General features: G+C 42.4%; 1 protein-coding gene across 1 annotated transcript in view; it reads right to left on the reverse strand.

Annotated features, from left to right (window-relative positions):
- The window catches only part of DNA2 (DNA replication helicase/nuclease 2), a 545,240-nt gene that overhangs the window by 440,645 nt on the left and 91,248 nt on the right, over positions 1–13,347 (reverse strand). The gene's annotated exons all lie outside the window — the stretch shown is intronic.

Raw genomic sequence — 13,347 nt, forward strand, 5'->3', positions numbered from 1 at the left:
ACGGATAACAGTTGAAATAATAAACGTTTTTATCACAGTCAAACACACTGTCACAGGTCTGCTGTGACTGATTACCTCCCTCAAAACTAGTTTTGGAGACCCCTGGGCTCTGTAGAGACGTCCTGGATCATGGAGGAAGAAATAGGAAGACTGTGACTAAATTTTTACTGCGCAATAAAGCGCTAAAATAGGCCCCTCCCACTCATATTACAACAGTGGGGAAGCTCAGTAAACTGTTTTTATTCAGAAAAAAAAACGACAGCCATGTGGTAAAAATCATGCCCATAAAGTTTTATCACCAAGTACCTCAGAAAAAACGATTAACATGCCAGTAAACGTTTTTAAAAATTGAAAATTATGAAGTGTTATTAATAAGCCTGCTGCTAGTCGCTTTCACTGCAGTGCAGGCTCAAATATTACTTTAATATTGACAGTATTTTCTAAGTTAAATTCCATTCCCCAGAAATACCTCAGAGTATACATACATACATATCAGCCTGATACCAGTCGCTACTACTGCATTTAAGGCTGCACTTACATTACATCGGTATTAGCAGTATTTTCTCAGTCAATTCCATTCCTTAGAAAATAATTTACTGCACATACCTCCTTGCAGCTGGGCCCTGCATGCTATCCCCTGTTCTGAAGTTACCTCACTCCTCAGAATGGCCGAGAACAGCAAGTGGATCTTAGTTACGACCGCTAAGATCATAGACAAACTCAGGCAGATTCTTCTTCTAATGCTGCCTGAGAACAAACAACACACTCCGGTGCCGTTTAAAATAACAAACTTTTGATTGAAGAAATAAAAACTAAGTTTAACACACCACAGTCCTCTCACACGTCCTATCTTTAGTTAGGTGCAAGAGAATGACTGGATATGACGTAGAGGGGAGGAGCTATGTAGCAGCTCTGCATGGGTGATCCTCTTGCACTTCCTGTTAGGGAGGAGTTATAATCCCATAAGTAATGGATGACCCGTGGACTGAACACACTTAACAGGAGAAAAGGAAATTTATGCTTACCTGATAAATTTATTTCTTTTACGATAAGACAATCAACGGATTTCATCCTTACTTATGGGATATCGCCTCCTGGTCAGCAGGAGGAGGCAAAGAGCACCACAGCAGAGCTGTATATATAGCTCCTCCCTTCCCTCCCACTCCAGTCATTCGACCAAAGTTAGGAAGAGAAAGAAAAAGCCAAGGTGCAGAGGTGACTGAAGTTTAATAAAAATAAAGACCTGTCTTAGAAAATGGGTGGGCCGTGGACTCGTCATATTGTAAAATAAATAAATTTATCAGGTAAGCATCAATTTCATCAATTTCCTTTTCTTTTACAAGATATGACGAGTCCACGGATTTCATCCTTACTTATGGGATACAATACCAAAGCTATAGGACACGGATGAAAGGGAGGGACAAGACAGGAACCTAAACGGAAGGCACCACTGCTTGAAGAACCTCTCTCCCAAAAACAGCCTCGGACAAGGCAAAAGTACAAATTTGGAAAAAGTGTGAAGAGACGACCAAGTTGCAGCCTTGCAAATCTGATCAACAGAAGCATCATTCTTAAATGCCCATGAGGAAACAACAGCTCTAGTAGAATGAGCCGTAAATCTGTCATATGCAAAACGGATGATACTCTACAGCCAAAAAGAATGAGGTAGCCATAGCTATCAGGCCCCTACTTTTTCCAGAAAAAACAACAAATAATGAAGATGATTGACGAAAGTCTTTAGTCGCCTGCAAGTAAAACTTCAGGGCACGGAACATATCCAAGTTATGTAACAGACGCTCCTTCTTAGAAGGAGGATTAGGACACAAGGAAAGAACAACAAATTCCTGATTAATATTCTTATTAGAAACAACCTTAGGAAGGAAACTAGGTTTGGTACGTAACACCACCTTATCAGAATGGAATATAAGATAAGGAGAATCACATTGTAAAGCTCAGAAACTCTGCGATCAGAAGAAATAGCAACCAAAAATAAAACTTTCCAAGATAACTTAATATCTATGGAATGAATAGGTTCAAACTAGGGATGCACCGAAAAGAAAATTCTGGACCGAAACCGATAACGAAAATTCCGGATGATCCTGTCCGAAAACCGAAACGGAAATGGTTTTTTTCTTTTTTAACTACAGTGTGTGTAGCTGAGAGAGCTTGTAGGCGGGAAAGATCCAACAAATGGACATGGTCACTTGTACAGTAGGGCGTGATCTGCACTGAAACTGGAGCTCTATAAGGGAGAGCGTGGTTATAGCCAGACAACAATACGAGGTGGACATGTGTTTTGCTTTTGGGTGTAGTTATCCATGCGATAAGCGTGGCTGCACCTGATCGTCTCATCGTATCTCTGCCTAGTTCCTGGTTCAGGTCTCACACTGACCCGTCGGATTACATGTCCGGAGCCCCAAATGGAGTCTGCCTGTCACCTATCACCAGGACCACTGGACTTAGCTACAACCTTACGTGCAAGGTGGTTATAGAAAATTACTGTGCTTTTTTGTATACACTGTCTGGTGGGTGCTAATTTGTACCAACTGTGTGCGAGCTTGGGGCTTATGCTTATAAAGTGTGCACGCATATTTGCCTCAGGCGAATAGAATGTCTACGCACATGAGGCTGATGTATGAGCACTGTATATAAGGCTTAAAGATATTCACTGTGTGTGTGTGCTTAGGGCTGTGTCTGATAATATCAATTGTTTATAAACATGTTACTTATCCTCCTTTGATATTTGTATTCACTATTCAGAACTTTGGTTTCCTTCTCTGCTGGTTTCAAATATCATCATGTAATGGTACTTATGTGTGTGCTCTGTGTACCATGCCAGTGCTGTGCTGCTCACCTTATGCTAAGGATAGACATTTAAATCAATAGAACAGAGGGGGGGCTGTACATTTTTAGCCATTTTTGTCCTCTTTGGGCCGAAATTGGAATTGCACATTTTCGGCAGGCCCAAATTTTGGTGCATCGCTAGTATTATTCTTTATTTAGTTCTGTGTAACAGAACCAGATTTAACCATTTTTGTTTTGTTACCAATTATCAAAATAAAATATAGTCCTAGAAAACTATTATTATATGCAAAACAGTAAGTCAAGTAATGAACTCAAACAGCAGCTCTAGGCTGGCATCAAATTTAAAATATGCTACACAATAATTTTGCCGAAAATAAAAGGCAAAAAAAAACGAAAACCAAAACAAAAAATGCTATTTTCGGCCGAAACTTTCTGCGGCCGAAATTTCGGTGCATCCCTAGTTCAAACGGAACTCCTTGAAGAACCTTCAGAACTAAATTCACACTCCAAGGTGGAGCAATTGGTCTAAACACAGGCTTGATTCTAGTCAGAGCCTGACAAAAAGATTGAACGCCTGGAATATCTGCCAGGCGCTTGTGTAGCAAAATAGATAAAGCAGAAATCTGTCCCTTTAAGGAACTTGCTGACAACTCTTTCTCCAATCCTTTTTGGAGAAAAGATAAAAAATCCTGGGAATCCTAACTCTACTACATGCGTAGCCCTTGGATTCACACCAATAAAGATATTTACGCCATATCTTAAGGTAAATTTTTTTATTATTTTTTTTGGCACAGGCCTACGTGCCTGAATGAAGGTATCAATGACCGAATTGGAGAACCCTAGCTTAGATGAAATCAAGCATACAATCTCCAAGCAATCAGCTGCAGAGAAACTAGATTCGGATGATGGAAGGGTCCCTGAATAAGAAGGTCCTGCCTCAATGAAAGCTTCCACAGTGGCAGAGAGGACATGTCCACCAGATCGGCATACCAAATCCTGTGAGGCCACGCAGGAGCAATGAGAATCACTGAAGCCCTCTCCTGTTTGATCCGAGCAATCACCCTGGAAAGGAGAGCAAAAGGTGGAAACACATAAGCTAGGTTGAACGACCAAGGCACTGCCAATGAATCTATCAGTTCGGCCTGAGGATCCCTGGACCTGGATCCGTATCTCGGGAGCTTGGCATTCTGACAAGATCCCATGAGATCCAGCTCCGGCCTGCCCCATCTGAGAATCAGGGTGGCAAATACCTCTGGATGGATGTCCCATTCCCCTGGATGAAATATCTGTCTGCTCAAAAAATCTGCTTCCCAGTTGTCCACTCCTGGGATGTAGATTGCTGACAGATAACAAGAGTGAGCTTCCGCCCACCGAATTATCTTGGATACTTCTGTCATCGCTAAGGAACTCCTTGTTCCTCCCTGATGATTGATGTAAGCCACAGTCGTGATGTTGTCCGACTGAAATCGGATGAATTTGGCCAAAGCCAACTGAGGCCAAGAATGAAGAGCATTGAATATTGCCCTCAACTCCAGAATATTGATTGGAAGTAGAGACTCCGACCGAGTCCACACACCCTGAGCCTTCAGGGAATTCCAGACTGCACCCCAACCTAGGAGACTGGCGTCCGTTGTCTCTATCACCCATGAGGGTCTGCGGAAGCCCGTCCCTTGGGACATATGATCCGGCGACAACCACCAAAGGAGGGAATCTCTGGTCTCCTGATCCAGATCTATCTGAGGAGACAAATTTGCATAATCTCCATTCCACTGTCTGAGCATGCTCAGTTGTAGAGGTCTGAGATTTAAACGAGCAAACGGAAGGATGTCCATTGCCGCCACCATCAATCCAATTGCCTCCATGCACTGAGCCACTGATGGCCGAGGATTGGACTGAAGGGATCGGCATGTATTCAGAATCTTTAACTTTCTGACTTCCGTCAAGAAGATTTCCATGGATATAGAGAGTCTATTAGAGTTCCTAGAAAAAGAACCCTTGTCTGTGGAAGTAGTGAACTCTTTTCTAGATTCACCTTCCACCCGTGAGTCCTTAGAAAGGATAGAACAATGTCGGTATGAGACTTTGCCATCTGATAAGACGCCTGGACCAGAATATCGTCCAGATAAGGCACCACTGCAATGCCCCGCAGCCTGAGAACCGCCAGCAGAGACCCTAGAACCTTCATGAAGATCATGGGTGCCATGGCCAGCCCGAAAGTAAGGGCCACGAACTGAAAATGTTTGTCCAGAAGACAAACCTTCGGAACTGGTGATAAGAACATGAAGATATGCATCCTTTAAGTCCACGGTAATCATATATTGACTCCCTGGATCAATGGAAGAATTGTCCCAACAATCTCCATCTTGAAGGATGGAACTCTGATAAACTTGTTTAGACTCTTGAGAACTAAAATGGGTCGGAAAGTTCCCTTTCTTTTTTGGGAACCTCCCATAGTAGAGAGATCTTTTACACAACGTAAGAACGCCTCTCTTTTTATCTGGTCTACAGACAATCGTGAAAGAAGAAACTTTCCCCTTGGGAAGGAATTGTTGAACTCCAACTGATACCCTTGAGACACGATTTCTAGTGTCCAGGGATCCTGAACTTCTCTTATCCAAACCTGGACAAAGAGAGAAAGTCCGCCCCCTACCAGATCCGGTCCCAGATCGGGGGCCACCCATTCATGCTGTCTTGGGAGCAGCAGCAGGCTTCTTGGGTTGTTTACCCTTGTTCCAAGCCTGGTTGGGTCTCCAGGTGGGCTTGGTTTGTGAATAATTCCCTTCCTGTTTAGCAGAAGAGGAAGGACAGATTCCTTTAAAATTACGAAAAGAACGAAAATCACTCTGTCGTCTTTGTTTAGATGTTTTGTCCTGAGGGAGGAGATGACCCTTACCTCCCGTAATGTCACACATGGTAGACATTGTAAACTTTGGTGTGTAACCTATAAGGATGTATAAAACCACCTTTTAGCTGAGACAGCTAAGGAAAACTATATTTTGGCATTTGTAAAATGGTCCTCCAACACCTGGATTTGACCAACAACCTTTGTGCTGCAAAGCAAGAAAGGCTATCCAATAAACTACATTCACTCCAAGTTTTAACCAACTCTCAAACAGCGATCGCCAAAGAGAGAAAAAGGTTCAAAGGATAAATAGGAAACAACACAATTCCTTTAATTCACAAAGGTAGCATTATGTCTGAGCATACTTCTTTCAGCCTCAGTCTAATGAATTTTAAAAGCAATAACTGCAATCTGTAAATGTAATGCACACAGAACGAGAAGTTACTGTCCTTGAAACTGTCAAAGAAACTCATCCTCAGAGTTGTGACCCTCCTGTGCCGCAAAGGCTGACGGGACCAACAAAATAGCTGCAATTCTCTTAGTACCCTTTTTACCTAAATTTTTTTTAATTGTTTCTTTAAAATTTAAAAGAGGGTGTTATTTCATGTAGAAACACCAGCCCATAGCAACATAACGTTGCAGCAAATAGACATCGCATAATAACAAACGCAAAGTCCAATCTAGGAACCGCAGAGCACTTCATGTGGTTCAAAATTAAAGTTGGGCACCCATATAGAATATTTAAATGGGTAATGACCGGCAACATCATATTCCGAACAGTCACTGCTGTAGACGGAAAATACGCAATAAAATTCTTAATCAGGGAAGATGCTACTGTCTCTTTTAAAATGTGAAAGGACAACAGTATCCCTCTCTATAAGCTGCAACATAGAAAAACTAAATTTATGCTTACCTGATAAATTACTTTCTTTTACGATATGACGAGTCCACAGATTTCATCCTTGCTTGTGGGATATTAACCTAACAGGAAGTGGCAAAGAGCACCCCAGCAGAGCTGAATATATAGCCCCTCCCTTCCCCTCCACCTCCAGTCATTCGGCCGAAGGTTATAGGAAGAGAAAAGGAAAGGCTAAAAACAGTGCAGAGGTTACTGAAGTTTACAAAAAACATATAAAGAAAAACTGTCTTAAAAGAACAGGGTGGGCCGTGGACTCGTCATATCGCAAAAGAAAACTAAATTTATGCTTACCTGATAAAGATATGACAAGTCCACGGATTTCATCCTTACTTGTGGGATACAATACCAAAGCTAAAGGACACGGATGAAAGGGAGGGACAAGACAGAGACCTAAACAGAAGGCACCACTGCTTGAAGAACCTTTCTCCCAAAGATAGCCTCAGAAGAAGCAAAAGTATCAAATTTGGAAAATTTGGAAAAAGTGTGAAGGGACAACCAAGTCGCAGCCTTACAAATCTGTTCAACAGAAGCATTATTTTTAAAGCCACAGCCCTAGTAGAATGAGCCGTAATTCTTTCAGCAGGCTGCTGTCCATCAGTCTCATATGCCAGGCGGATGATACTCCTCAGCCAAAAAGAAAGAGGTAGCCGTAGCTTTCTGACCCCTACGCCTTCCAGAATAAACAATGAATAATGAAGATGACTGACGGAAATTCTTAGTTGCCTGCAAGTAAAACTTTAAGGCACGGACCACGACCAAATTATGCAACATACACTCCCTTCTTAGAAGAAGGGTTAGGACACAATGAAGGAACAACAATTTCCTGATTAATATTCTTATTTGAAACCACCTTAGGAAGGAATCCAGGTTTAGTACGTAACACCACCTTATCAGAATGAAAAATGAGATAAGGGGAATCACACTGTAGCGCTGAAAGCTCAGAAACTCTTCGAGCAGAAGAAAACATAATTTATGCTTACCTGATAAATTTATTTCTCTTGTAGTGTAGTCAGTCCACGGGTCATCCATTACTTATGGAATATATCTCTTCCTAACAGGAAGCTGCAAGAGGATCACCCAAGCAGAGCTGCTATATAGCTCCTCCCCTCACATGTCATATTCAGTCATTCGACCAAAACCAGACGAGAAAGGAGAAACCATAGGGTGCAGTGGTGACTGGAGTTTAATTAAAATTTAGATCTGCCTTAAAGACAGGGCGGGCCGTGGACTGACTACACTACAAGAGAAATAAATTTATCAGGTAAGCATAAATTATGTTTTCTCCTGTTAAGTGTAGTCAGTCCACGGGTCATCCATTACTTATGGAATACCAATACCAAAGCTAAAGTACACGGATGAAGGGAGGGACAAGGCAGGAACATTAAACAGAAGGAACCACTGCCTGAAGTACCTTTCTCCCAAAAACAGCCTCCGAAGAAGCAAAAGTGTCAAATTTGTAAAATTTTGAAAAAGTGTGAAGTGAAGACCAAGTTGCAGCCTTGCAAATCTGTTCAACAGAGGCCTCATTTTTAAAGGCCCAGGTGGAAGCCACAGCTCTAGTAGAATGAGCTGTAATCCTTTCAGGAGGCTGCTGTCCAGCAGTCTCATAGGCTAAACGTATTATGCTACGAAGCCAAAAAGAGAGAGAGGTAGCCGAAGCCTTTTGACCTCTTCTCTGTCCAGAAGAAACGGCAAACAGGGAAGAAGTTTGACGAAAATCTTAGTTGCCTGCAAATAGAACTTCAGGGCACGGACTACGTCCAGATTATGCAAAAGTCGTTCCTTCTTTGAAGAAGGGTTAGGACACAGTGATGGAACAACAATCTCTTAATTGATATTCCTGTTAGTAACTACCTTAGGTAAGAACCCAGGTTTAGTACGCAGAACTACCTTGTCTGAATGAAAAATCAGATAAGGAGAATCACAATGTAAGGCAGATAACTCAGACTCTTCGAGCCGAGGAAATAGCCATCAAAAACAGAACCTTCCAGGATAACAGCTTGATATCAATGGAATGAAGGGGTTCAAATGGAACGCCTTGAAGAACGTTAAGAACTAAGTTTAAGCTCCACGGCGGAGCAACAGTCTTAAACACAGGCTTAATCCTAGCTAAAGCCTGACAAAAAGCCTGAATGTATGGAACTTCAGCCAGACGTTTGTGTAGAAGAATAGACAGAGCAGAAATCTGTCCCTTTTAACGAACTAGCAGATAAGCCCTTTTCTAAACCCTCTTGTAGAAAAGACAATATCCTAGGAATCCTAACCTTACTCCATGAGTAACACTTGGATTCGCACCAATATAAATATTTACGCCATATCTTATGGTAAATTTTTCTGGTAACAGGCTTCCTAGCCTGTATTAAGGTATCAATAACCGACTCCGAGAAGCCACGCTTTGATAGAATCAAGCGTTCAATCTCCATGCAGTCAGCCTCAGAGAAATTAGTTTTGGATGGTTGAAAGGACCCTGAATTAGAAGGTCCTGTCTCAGAGGCAGAGACCACGGTGGACAGGACGACATGTCCACTAGGTCTGCATACCAGGTCCTGCGTGGCCACGCAGGCGCTATCAGAATCACCGAAGCTCTCTCCTGTTTGATCTTGGCAATCAAACGAGGAAGCATCGGAAATGGTGGAAACACATAAGCCATGTTGAAGACCCAAGGGGCTGTCAGAGCATCTATCAGCACCGCTCCCGGGTCCCTGGACCTGGATCCGTAACAAGGAAGCTTGGCGTTCTGGCGAGACGCCATGAGATCCAGATCTGGTTTGCCCTAACGATGAATCAGTTGAGCAAAGACCTCCGGATGAAGTTCCCACTCCCCCGGATGAAAAGTCTGGCGACTTAGAAAATCCGCCTCCCAGTTCTCCACGCCTGGGATGTAAATCACTGACAGGTGGCAAGAGTGAGACTCTGCCCAGCGAATTATCTTTGAGACTTCCAACATCGCTAGGGAACTTCTGGTTCCCCCTTGATGGTTGATTTAAGCCACAGTCGTGATGTTGTCCGACTGAAATCTGATGAACCTCAGACTTGCTAACTGAGGCCAAGCTAGGAGAGCATTGAATATTGCTCTTAATTCCAGAATATTTATTGGGAGGAGTTTCTCCTCCTGAGTCCATAATCCCTGAGCCTTCAGGGAGTTCCAGACTGCGCCCCTGCCTAGAAGGCTGGCGTCTGTTGTTACAATCGTCCAATCTGGCCTGCGAAAGGTCATCCCCTTGGACAGATGTGGCCGAGAAAGCCACCATAGAAGAGAATCTCTGGTCTCTTGATCCAGATTTAGTAGGGGGGACAAATCTGAGTAATCCCCGTTCCACTGACTTAGCATGCACAATTGCAGCGGTCTGAGATGCAGGCGCGCAAATGGTACTATGTCCATTGCCGCTACCATTAAGCCGATTACTTCCATGCACTGAGCTACTGACGGGTGTGGAATGGAATGAAGGACACAGCAAGCATTTAGAAGTTTTGATAACCTGGCCTCTGTCAGGTAAATTTTCATCTCTACAGAATCTATAAGAGTCCCTAGAAAGGGAACCCTTTTAAGTGGTAATAGAGAACTCTTTTCCACGTTCACCTTCCACCCATGCGACCTCAGAAATGCCAGAACTATCTCTGTATGAGACTTGGCAGTTTGAAAACTTGACGCTTGTATCAGAATGTCGTCTAGGTACGGAGTCACCGCTATGCCTCGCGGTCTTAGTACCGCCAGAAGTGAGCCCAGAACTTTTGTAAAGATTCTTGGAGCCGTAGCTAATCCGAAGGGAAGAGCTACAAACTGGTAATGCCTGTCTAGGAAAGCAAATCTTAGGTACCGATAATGATCCTTGTGAATCGGTATGTGAAGGTAGGCATCCTTTAAGTCCACTGTGGTCATGTACTGACCCTCTTGGATCATGGGAAGGATGGTTCGAATAGTTTCCATTTTGAATGATGGAACTCTTAGGAATTTGTTTAGGATTTTTAAGTCCAAGATTGGTCTGAAGGTTCCCTCTTTCTTGGGAACCACAAATAGATTTGAATAGAATCCTTGCCCGTGTTCCGTCCGCGGAACTGGGTGGATCACCCTCATTAGTAAGAGGTCTTGTACACAGCGTAGAAACGCCTCTTTCTTTATTTGGTTTGCTGATAACCTTGAAAGATGAAATCTCCCTCGTGGAGGAGAAGTTTTGAAGTCCAGGAGATATCCCTGAGATATGATCTCCAACGCCCAGGGATCCTGGACATCTCTTGCCCAAGCCTGGGCGAAGAGAGAAAGTCTGCCCCCCACTAGATCCGTTTCCGGATAGGGGGCCCTCTCTTCATGCTGTCTTAGGGGCAGCAGCAGGTTTCTTGGCCTGCTTGCCCTTGTTCCAGGACTGGTTAACTTTCCAGCCCTGCCTGTAACGAGCAACAGCTCCTTCCTGTTTTGGAGCGGAGGAAGTTGATGCTGCTCCTGCCTTGAAGTTACGAAAGGCACGAAAATTTGAATGTTTGGCCTTTGATTTGGCCCTGTCCTGAGGTAGAGCATGGCCCTTACCTCCCGTAATGTCAGCTATAATTTCTTTCAAGCCGGGCCCGAATAAGGTCTGCCCTTTGAAAGGAATATTAAGCAATTTAGATTTAGAAGTCACGTCAGCTGACCAGGATTTAAGCCATATGCAGAGACAAAAATGAAGCAGCACCACCAAAAAGCGTTTCTTCAAGGTGTTTTATTCAGCTTGAGGAGCAGCCAGACCCAATATAGTTAAACAACAACGTTTCGGACACAGTCCTTAGTCATGTATGGCTAAACTATACACATAATCATCTTTAAATACCCTCCTAGCCACACCCACACACCTGTGGGGTCCAAAGCTTTATTAAATTGGTGGATAATGATGTAGCTGACATGTGTAGAAAACACTATAGTAAAAGTAGAAAACACCCTGTGAGACAAGGTTTAACTAAAAAAGAGTTGATTTCACTGAATGGGTTAAGAAATAATGAACAGCTTATCATTAAGGGGGCGGATAAGGGAGGGGCCACTGTACTTATGGATAAGGAATTTTATGTGAATGAAATAAAAACACAATTATCAGATACTGCTGTATATAAAAAACTGCATACAAACCCTGTTTTTAACATTCAGAAAGAGGTTGAAAATTGTGTTAATATTGCTGTAAGAAATGGGATAATTGATAAAGATATTGCAAAATTTCTTTTGGAATCAGAGGCAGTTACTCCTGTTTTATACACACTTCCTAAAGTACATAAATGCTTAACTTCCCCCCCTGGACGCCCCATTGTAGCTGGAATGGGTTCTATCCTATCTAAAGTTTCCATCTTTTTAGATAAGGCTTTGAGACCACTGGTATTATCTAATTCCTATATCCAGGATACAAGTGATTTTATAACTAAATTGCAGAACCTGTCTATTGATGGGAATAGAGGCATACTGTTTAGTCTGGATGTAGCATCTTTATATACTTCCATCTCGCATGAGGCTGGTATTGGTGCAGTCACCAAGGTTTTGAGTCAAGATTTAAAATTTTCACCATTACAACAAGAATTTTTGATCCAATTATTGAGGATTGTATTATGTTGTAATTATTTTTTATTTGGTGATGATTATTACCTACAACTCCAAGGGACTGCCATGGGTTCCAATGTCGCCCCCACATACGCAAATATCTATATGAATATCTTCGAGGAATATTTTGTTTATAATCATCCATTGTTTTTACTATATGGTGCCACATGGTGGCGCTATATAGATGATATTTTTGGGGTGTGGTTGGGCGACATTGGAACCCTTGAGAAATTCATTAATGATTTAAATTCTGCTACAACTAGAATTAAATTCAAACTGGTGTGGAGTGAGGAGAGTGTGGTTTTTCTGGATACTCGAGTATCAAAAACTCCACAGGGCCTATCTGTGGATTTATATAAAAAAGAAACAGATTGTAACACCCTCCTCCACTATACCAGTGCCCACCCTCCATCTCTTCTCAAATCTTTACCTAGAAGCCAATTCCTGCGGGTCAGAAGGATTGTGTCTGATGAAAATTTGGCCAAATTAAGATTGAGAGAGATGGGGGATCGGTTTTTAGCAAGGGGTTACCCTAAGGAATTGATTGAATCAGAACTTGAGTATGCTCTTGCCACAACTAGACAATCCCTGTTAACTAAAAAGAATAATGAGAAAAGAGAGAGAAAGGGGACAGAAAAATCTGATAGATTGGTTTTTGTTAGCCAATATTCTCCTTTAAGTCTAAAGGTTCAGAAAATTTTATTAAAGCATTGGCATGTGTTACAGACTTGTGAATCAGATGTTTTGGAGTTTTCTAAACCTTTTATGCCGGCCTACAAAAGAGGTAGAAATTTTAAAGATTCACTTGTCAGAGCAGACATTGGCCCCCTTAAAAAGAGGGGGGTGCAGAGCTATATAGGCAAGAAAAATTGGGGGAATTTCCCATGCCTTGGTTGCTCTAACTGCAACATCATAATTAAAGGCCCCACCTTTAGTCATCCTAGGACTGGATATATGTTTTCTATTAAGGATTATTTTACATGCAACACAGAATATGTGGTTTATTTGATTAAATGTCCCTGTGGATTGGGGTACGTCGGAGAGACCACCCGTAGTGTCCGTGAACGTATGGTTCAACATAAAAGCAGTATTAGGACAAAAAAACTTGATGCCCCTGTAGCGTGCCATTTTTTGTCTGCTGGACATAACCTTAATCAGTTAAGATTTCAAGTGATAGAGCATGTGCCAGTTCCTAGAAGAGGTGGGGATAGAGCCAAAATCCTTAAG

This window comes from Bombina bombina, chromosome 9 (genome assembly GCF_027579735.1).
Source record: "Bombina bombina isolate aBomBom1 chromosome 9, aBomBom1.pri, whole genome shotgun sequence".
Taxonomy (NCBI): domain Eukaryota; kingdom Metazoa; phylum Chordata; class Amphibia; order Anura; family Bombinatoridae; genus Bombina; species Bombina bombina.